Source organism: Artibeus jamaicensis, unplaced genomic scaffold, assembly GCF_021234435.1.
Source record: "Artibeus jamaicensis isolate MK-2021 breed Jamaican fruit bat unplaced genomic scaffold, CSHL_Jam_final scaffold_3151, whole genome shotgun sequence".
Taxonomy (NCBI): domain Eukaryota; kingdom Metazoa; phylum Chordata; class Mammalia; order Chiroptera; family Phyllostomidae; genus Artibeus; species Artibeus jamaicensis.
In genome coordinates, this window is record NW_026522037.1 from 2,532,679 (window position 1) to 2,541,772 (window position 9,094).

The following is a 9,094-nucleotide window of genomic DNA, read 5'->3' on the forward strand; positions in this document are numbered from 1 at the left end:
CGAATACAAAGGAGGGGAAGCGCCTAGGCCCGGCACGGGTTCGAGGGAAGGAGAGGGGAGGGGGGCGTAGCTGCTTCCGGCCGGCACCGCCCCACCCACCCGGGCACCCCTCCCAGGAGAGCCCGCGTCTGGGGCTCAGGCCGTCCTCTCTCCAGACTGCTGTGAGGAAGAGGAATGATGGGTACCTGGAGACAAACAGTGGGTGCTCAATAAATGCAGCTGCCCCTCCCTCCCCACCCCAGGGAGCGTGAGTCATCTGTATCTTGGCCCTGGGCTGGGAAACCGGGCCTTTGGGTGTCATCTGGCTCCACCCTGCGATGTGTGTGACCTTCATAGTCTGCGCCCTGTACGTCTCCGGGCCTCAGTTTCCCTCTCCGTAAAGTCAGGAGAGGCCGGACCAGGCCGGCTGAGGGTGGGTGCTGAGGCGCCCGGCGGGGGGGCACGAGCGCCCGCGCCGCGAGCCCCGGGGCGGGGCGCTCGCTCCCAGCCCCCCGCCCGCAGTCTCTGCCGCCCCTCGCAGCCACGTCCGCTGCCCACGAGGCCGCCATAAAAGGCAAAGGTGGCAGGTCGCGGAGCCGAACTTAGTCATCGGCCCGCAGGCTGCCCGGCGCGCTGCGCGGTTTCCTCCCTGAGCTTCCCGTTTGCGGAGCGGCCGGGGGAGGGGTCCCAGGGGTGGCCGGGCCTTTCGAAACACTGGCTTCTCCGGGGGGCTGCGGGGCCCGGGGGTGGGGCGTGGGGCCTGGCCTGGGTGTGGATGCCGGCCGGGGGCGCCCTCGGAGAAGCCCCGGTACCTGGCCCTGGGGGATCCCCAGGTTGGGGACCCGCGGCGGACGGCCTCCCACCCTTCGCACGCCGGCCCGCGGCGCTTTAACCCTGAAGCCGCCGGACAGCGGGCTAAGGCGCGGGTGGGGCGGGCTGAGCCGGGAGCCGGCGCCTCGCCCAAGAGGGGTGACCTGCCAGAGAGGCCGAGGCTGCTGCTCAGAGAAATCTCATCGATGTCCCCTGGGGAGAAAAGTGCAAGGGGAGCCATGTGCGGGCTGTGAAATGTAAGGACACGCCGGGGATGAACGCCCCAGATGCCGGTCTGCAGGGGCAGGTCGAAGGAATGTAGGCAGAATTCAGAGCAGGGGAAGGAACGGGAGCGGACAGTCTCCAGTCCGTGGGTGACCCTTGGGAGCCCTGGATGCAAACACCTTCAGCTGGTGTAGGACCCACTGACACGCACGGCCCGCTTCTGGGGCCAGTATCCCCTGGTGGTGGTTGGGGGGGGGGCAAGGGGAGCCCAGGGGGATTTTCTGTGACCATGAGGGTAGTGGCTGCAAGGCCGGCCACTCAAAGCTGGTGACCTTAACTGTAAGGGACTTGTGTCCAGCCAGAACTGCAAAAGTAAGCGCGCACACGCAGGGCACTTGTATGTTGTTCGGAGAGGGCCTCATGGGTACACAAAGGCCACCCAAAGGCAGATGGGAAGGGGCCGAGCAGCCGCAGAGGGAGGGGCAAAGCCACCCGGAGAAGGAGAAGTGCAGGAGCCTGTGGGGCCTGGCAGCCCAGGTTTCAGAAAACGAAGCCGAAGGGAATGTGGTGAAATTATTACTACACCTGGAGGTGCATCATGTTCCTGTCTGTATTTTTCTGTGCATTTCACACTTTTCAAAAAGGGGTAGGGTGGGGGAGACCAGCACTGGGGGTTGCCCCCAGGGATCCGCCACTGTGACCCTGGGTTCTTCGGTCCAGGCAGCGGTAATTCCTTGGGGGCACGTGAGCCCTGGGAGCTCAGCACAGGGGTCCGCTGGGGGCCTCCCCTCTTCCTCAGCCCCCCGGGGACAGGGTGTCGGTGCTGGGTGCGGGATTAGGGTGGGAAGGTCTCTGCCCATAGTTCCCTGAGGCCAATGGCCTGGCCTGGCCGGGAAGGCTTGTGTTTCTGACAAATGGGGCCAGCCAGCCCTATGCCCTGCCCGTCCTGTCCTGACCGCCCTGTCCCTGCAGCCTGGGTCACTCCAGGTGAGGCTCTAGGCCAGCGTGCTCAGTGGGACACAAGCCGGCAAGTCACCCGGCCTCCGATTCCAAGTGGCCGGATCCATCGTAGGTGGCAAGCACAGACTGGGAAGGTGGGTGTCAACCACTGAGGCCTGGAACCCTGCCCTGGGGAGTGGGGGGCATGCTGTTGGGGGTGCAGAACCCAGAGAGCTTCAGAGGGCTGAGGGCAACCCACCTGGAGCCAGCAGGTGGGAATGGAGGGGGTGTGGGGTTAACAAAGGGCATCCAGGAAGGGAGAGGGAAGGGGGAAAAGAAAGCAAAAGGAGGGCAGGCTGGTTTCCTCCCATTACTTCTGAGCGCCCACAGGCTCTCTGGTGAAAGCCCTCCCCCCCCCGGGAATGCAGATCTCCAAATGCAGCAAGGTTAAGTGAGTAGGCCAAGGTGACCCAGCGGAGAAGGGCAAGGTCAGGGGGATGTGTGAGCAAGACAGACTGACAGGCTTCTGGGGGTGGGGTGGGTACAACAGAGGCTTTGGAGGGAGTGTGAGCGGCCCAAATGAAGGGGAGGCTGTGAGAGTAAGGAAGGGGTGTGGAGGCCCTGAGAAGGGGGGGGCAGGACCTGCCGGAAGACACTGCTCCTTTCCGGGGCCCTCTGGGGGGGGCATTCACATCCCTGGCAAGGTGGACCTGTGCCATCTCCTCTCAGACAGTCGGGCTAGCCAGGTTCATCCCTGTGCAGCCAGCCGCCACAGGCACCCCATCTCCCTCCCTTACTCCCCGAGGCCCGGTTCCACCCGTGCCTTGCTGGACAAGAAGTGGCTGTGGGAAAACATCAGGCAAGCAGGGTGTCCTTTCATGTCCCAGGGCCCAGCTGTCACCCAGCCACCAAATGGCCTGCACTGCAGCGTCCCAGTACCCTGTTGGTGGGGACGTTTCTCTCCCTGAGAATCCGGATGATGCATCCCCGGGGCTGGCGGGAGCAGGCCCCTCCTTCTGGTATGTTAGGACTGGATTCTTCCCCAGTAACACCCTGGCCTGAGGGGCCCTCTTGCAGGCTCCGCCCCTTGGGGCCTTCCGCTCCAGAACTGGGGTCCGATTCCAGCACGCCCTAGGGCTGGGAGGGCGAGGTTGACCCTGAAGGAAACAGTTCATACTCCAGAACAAAAGGCAAATGTTGCTAATTCCCAGCAACAGGAAACCAGGTGAATTATGACACTGCACTGGGCCGGGTTTCCAGGTGTGGCCGCTTCCCAGACAGTCAGCTGTGCGGCTGCTGCGCCTCCAACAGGTGGCTTGGCCTGTAGACTGAGGTTTCAGCCCATCAGTGGCCTACATTCCGCGAGGCAGCCAGGCCAGAACTTCCCTGGCACAACGGGGAGGAAGGATTCAAAGGGTGTGATTTGTCACGGGTGACCTGCAGGCCTTTGGGAAATGTATCAGTGAGGCAGTGCCATGGTTCCTGGGCTCTGGGTGGCTGTCCTCTGTGGCTGAGGACAGCTCCTGGTCTTCAAGGGCTGAGGGCAGCCCAAGTGGGTTGCCTTACGCAGCAGTCCTTACGCACTGGAGACAAGATGGGCAAATTACACAGAGATGGGGCTGTTTCCAGAAAGTTCTGACCTGTAGGAATCTTTGAAAATTTGTATTTATTGACTTTAGAGAGACAGAGAGAAACATTGACTCGTCATTCTACTTATTTATGCATTCATCGGTTGCCTTCTATATGTGTCCCGACCAGAAGTTCAACCTGAACCCTTGCCAGATGGGGACAGCACTCCATCTGAGTTTCCAGGCCAGGGCGGGGGAAGGAAGTAGTTGGGCCACTTACCGAAGCTTCACTTGAACTGTGTAACCAGAAATCTCCAGGTCTGGTGGACAGAGAGCTGTCTGGAAGCAGGCTGGAGTTTCTAGGCATGAGATGAATGTAATTTCATGCATTCGTAGAGAAATGCATCTATGTTACTGCCTCGTATGTTGTTCTTTGAACTTGTTGACAACCCGAATCAAATTGTAAAGTTTCCTTTGTACGCCTGTGCACTTTATTTCACGCTTTTAAAAGCCTGATTCTGGGTGCAGCACTGTCTAGTAGCACAAGCTTGCCTGGCGCTTTTCCCTGCCCTCTCCCCCAAGGCTCGGGTTTCCCGCCTGTGTCCTTCTCCTACGCTCCAAGGATCTTCCTTATGCCTCTGTAACTGGTTTCCTGAGCCCATTTCTTCTCTGTGACTAAATAAATTTTCTCTTATTAAAAAGAACCCAAAAAACAAAAATAAAAGCGCGATTCTGCCTGATCCATGAGTGGATAAACAAATTGTAGCCTATACATACAACGGAATACAACTCCCCCTTTGAAGGAAAGGAAATTCCGACTACAACAGGGATGAACCTTGAGGACATTGGCTAAATGAACAAGCCACACAAAAGGACAAATACTGTGTGATTCCACTGAATGAACTGGCTACAGTGCTCAAACTCCTAGAAACAGAAAGGAGAAGGGTGGCTACTGGGGGAGGGGAAAAGGGGAATTTAAAGGGGATGCGGAGTTTCACATTCTCAAGATGAGAAAGGTCCGCTCCGCTATTTCACAACAGCGCGAAAGCGCCAAAGCCCTGCAGTTGAAAGTGGTTACGGTGGCAGATCTTATGTTGTGTATTTTACCAGAATTTAAAAAGTTAAAGATGCAAACAGAACACAACTTTAAGGCTTAAAAAAATCATTCTTAGTCGACGTCCCGAAGTATCATTACTTGCTAAACGGTCCACATCAGCCCACCGCACCCGAAAGGTTAAGAGCCCCGGCGCCCCCTACTGGCTGAGTCCCGCAGGAATTCCGGAGCCACCAGGGGTTCTGGGAATTGTAGTTTGGGGCCTCCCTGCGAAGGGTGGGCATGGAGATGAGAGACAATGGGTCCAAGACCGGCGTCCAGGCCAGCAGGGAATGCGCAGGGTGCGCGCTAGGCACGCCTGTCCCCACGCTGTGCACCGCAGCCTCACACACAGATACACGGACGCAGCGCGCGCACCTGTCCACTCGTACCAGGAAGCAAGCAGCGCCCCGGGTTGCTGTTTGTACCGGGACATCTCTGCTAATTTAAGTGCCCATCCGAGCGTCTGCAGGTCAGGCTCGCAGATACCCTCTGATACATCCCCATGGAGCAGAGGCCTTGGCAGAGCCGGTGGGGAGGACGCTGAGGCTGCTGGTGCTGAGGGTTAGGGGGCGGGGAAATGCCAGGCAGAAGGCGTGGCTAGTGAACAGTCAAGAGGCGGGAGGGAGTGGCTGTGGGGAGAACGGCAGGGAATGGGTAGGGGGTGGCCTCGCTGGCCCGTGAGGAGGCGTTGAGACAGACAGTGGTCGGGTGTCCCAGGTCGGTGCTGGGCCGCGGCTCAGAGAATTGAATGACACTTACTGTTCTCACTTTGGTTGCAGCTGCAGCTTCGGAAGTGACTCAGCGGAATTCTTGGGAACTGGGGTTGACTAGGAAAAAGGCTCCAAGAGGGTGGGGAGGGGCGTGGCCCTTGCAAAGGCTCCACCCCCAAGCTCTCGCAAGCCTCACGCCACGCCCACCTTCGGTGTTCCCCACTCTGTCCAGGCTCCTGCTGCCACCAGCTGGGGTTTGAGGGCGATTGTTGACGACGGGTGTGCAGCCTGAGGGTTTAGGGAGGAGAAAGAGAGGGAGCTGTAAACATGGCGGGATGGAGGCGGGGATTTCCCCCCCACCCTCCCGGCCTAGAGAGAGGGTGAGGCAGACTGGAAGGATCTGGGGCGGAGTGGAGGCCGGTTCTGTTTTCAATCCCGGGGCCCAGGCGTTTGGCAGGTGGCTGAGCGAGCAGAGTTGGCCCATCTGGACATCCTGAGTGACTCAGCTGGTGGGTCAGGCCCTCTCCGGGACTAATTCCTTTCCTCTAAATAAAGGGAATCTTTCAATAAGCAGGTCTTCAAAGATGATCATAAACTCCCCGGTGGCAGGCTAGGCATTGTCGTGGGGTGGGGGTGGGGGGGTAGGATAGCGTGACTGGTCAAGCACTAGACCAGGGCGGCGGTGCCGATATTCTAAGAACTGAGCCTCAGTTTTCCAGTGAAAAAAATGGGCATAACGACCCTAAGAATGAGGCTTGCTGGAGTTAACGGCGAGCCGCCCGCTGTCCCCTTACTTCAGGGCAGGACCAGGCTCTGGCTTCTGCACGCCAGGGTGCGGGACTGAGAAGACGAATTAATGTGTCCTGCATGGCCCAGCTCCATCTTGCCCTCCTTAGGGAAGTCATCCACGACTACAAAGACAAAAGAGGTGGCTCGTTTCCTCCTAAGTGCAGAGGCGGAGACGCCACCGCCCTGGATCCCGCAGTCGCAGAACAGCCCCGCGCTTCCTCTCACCTCCCGATTAGGCTGCGTGGGCACCTGGAGGCCACCAGGTGGCGCTGGAAACGCGTTGCCACGCAAGCTGGGCGGGGCTGGACTCGACCTGGCCTAGGAGTCCTCTCCAGCAAGAGTCCCGAGAAGATCCATTTCGAAGCTTACTGGAAAAATTAGAGGATGAACATTTGTCAATGATTTGATCCAGCTCACTAAGTAAAGAGGGAACAGTATCTTGGTAAAATTGCTGCAAAAAGCATTTGTGGAACTGGGATTTATACAGACCGTTTACAGACACTAGAGTCCCCCGGCCAGGAAGCTCACTTGGTTAAAGCATCATCCCTCACCCCCCATACGCCAAGGTTGTGGGTTCGATTCGTGATCAGGGCGCATACAGAAATCAACCAATGGATGCATAAGTAAGTAGAACAACAAACTGATGTTTCTCTTTCTCAAATCAATAGATTTAAAAAAATAAAATGCTAATATAAGATTCTTAAATTCAGTTTTCAAAAATCAGACTAATGTCCTCTGGGACATTGAAGAGTAGTAGCCTTTGGTGTTATCTTTGGTATCAGATAGAAGTTAACCTATACCTTCAGCAAATCTGAGCCCTCGATTGGAAGTAAAAGGCAAGGCAAACAGAAGTTTCCGAAAGAGGACCTGAGTACACATGTCTCCTGAGAGGACAAACAGATGGCCACCAAGCACATGAAAAGATGATCACCACCCCTAATCCGCAGGGAAATGCAAATCAAAACCGGGATGAGATACCGCCTCGCACTAGTCAGAAGGGCGATCAGGAAAAAGACAAGAAAGAACAAGCGTTGGCGAGGACATGGAGAAAGGGGAACCCTGGCACACTGTCGGTGGGAATGTAAATTAAGGCAGCTGCTGTGGAGGTGCCTCAAAAATTTAAAGATGGTTCTACCCCAGGACCCAGACCCGACAATTTCACTTCTGGGGATTTATCTGAAGACAGTGAAAACTCATCAGAAACATGTAGGCAGCCTATGTTCACTGCGGCATCATTCACAGCAGCTGAGTTGCGGGACCAGCCTGGGTGTCCATGGTGAATGGATGGGACCAGGAGATGTGATACGTACACATTGTACAACAACACGACTCAGCAGGAAAAAGGAGCGACATCTCACCATTTGCAACAGCATGCATGGACCCAGCGGGTCTTCTGCTGAGGGAAACGAATCGGAGAAAGTCAAGTCCCTTACAATTTCACTCACGGGTGGAATCTAAAAAACAAAATAAATGAACAAATGCAATGGAAACAAACTCAATCGTACAGAGCACAAACTGATGGTTGCCAGACAGGAGGAGGACCGTGCGTTTGCCCACCCAGGTCTAGGAGACATGCCCCCACTGGAGTGTCCTTTGTATCCACCCAGAGTCCTGCGTCTGTGCTGTGGACGCTGAGCTCACAGCATTCACTCCTGCCCTCTCCCTTCCACGCTGTGTAGTAACACCCTTCTCTGCCAGCGGCAACCTGGCTGCCCCGTCCGAAGGTGCCTGCTCGTTATCTCAGTCCCCAGCGAGCACCGCGAGCACCGGGTTCACAGCGCCACTGCCTCCTCACTCCTCCTGGGTGTGGCCCCTTCCTGCTACTGCCTGGACACGCCCCCCACCCCCTCCTGCCTCGCCTCCCCGAGCCCACCACCCCACGCCTGCACATCCCACTTCCTCCAGCAGGCACCCTGGCTCCCCCACCCTGTGCCTGGATCTCTAATGGCTTTAGGAGGACTCAGTCCTTCTGGAAGGGAAAGGAAAGGACGGGAAGAGGCAGGAAGAGATATTCCTCGTTTCTTGCTTTATCTGCTGAGGGTGCATTTTACTGCCCGCTTACTGATGCGCTTCCTTTCGCTTTAACACAACACAACGTTTCTCCTACACGTCTCCCAGTAGAACCTTGCCTGGGAGGGGTGCCGGGTGTTTCTGGGGCCCCGTGTTTGTCTGGGTCTAGAGACTGAGACATTCACGAGGCTGGAGAGGGCGGGTAGGGGACAGAAAAGGGGGGGCGCCTTGGGCAAGGCTGGGCAGGGCAGCCTTTGCAGAGAGGCCTCCAGTCCTCTCGGCTTCCCTTCCTTCCCGAGACAATAGGCCGGCTGTGCTCGGAGATAAGGGGCCGGACTGGGTGGAATCACAGCCTCTGGAATGCAGTCTGGGGGGACAGCCATCCCCCGCCCTTGCCGGAGAGCCCACCCCGTAGCTGGCAAGCAGGGGGCTCTGGTCCCAGTCACTCTGCACCTTGAGCCCTGCCCCCAGGTCACTGAAGGCCCTGCCCAGACTCTAGGACTCGGTCACTGACAAGGAGAATGTTTTTCTTTCAGGTGTTTTTTTTTTTTTTTTTTAAATTAAGGCTTAACACACCCGAAGTGCACAGAGCTTCCATACAACTCTGTGTGTGTTGAGGTGTGTGTCCTGACCCAAATGTCATCCCGTGGGGACCCCTCCAGTGGGGGACTCCGTTTAGTTCAGGGGTGGGGGGAGAAGAACCTAAAATTTTTCAATAATTTATAAGTTCACTACAAGTTGAAATGACCATATTTTAGACATATTAATGGGTTAAATAAAATACATGATTAAAATAGATGTTCCTCGTTTATTTTTACTCATTTGGCTGCAGAGCATTTAAAGCTCTTATCTCTGGGGCTGGTACAGAATATTCCCAGCCCCCAAAAGCCCGCTCGAGTGTGCTCTCCTAGGCCAGGACCTCCCCCGGGGTCTCTTGGCTGCTGCCCCCACCAGACCAGCTGGACTGT

The 9,094-nt window shown here is 57.0% G+C and overlaps 1 long non-coding RNA gene across 2 annotated transcripts; it reads right to left on the bottom strand.

The window, feature by feature from the left end:
- Positions 1–2,789: 2,789 nt before the first annotated feature.
- On the bottom strand, positions 2,790–7,845 carry LOC119041496 (uncharacterized). Of its 2 annotated transcripts, XR_008390026.1 has the most exons (6): positions 7,674–7,845; positions 7,475–7,570; positions 6,342–6,484; positions 5,377–5,872; positions 3,802–3,880; positions 2,790–3,536 (listed from the first exon to the last, which is right to left on the bottom strand). It is a non-coding gene; the product is annotated as an uncharacterized LOC119041496 (long non-coding RNA). The 2 variants fall into 2 exon arrangements; XR_005081052.2 differs by having other exon boundaries at positions 3,802–5,872.
- Between the last annotated feature and the right edge of the window lie 1,249 nt (positions 7,846–9,094).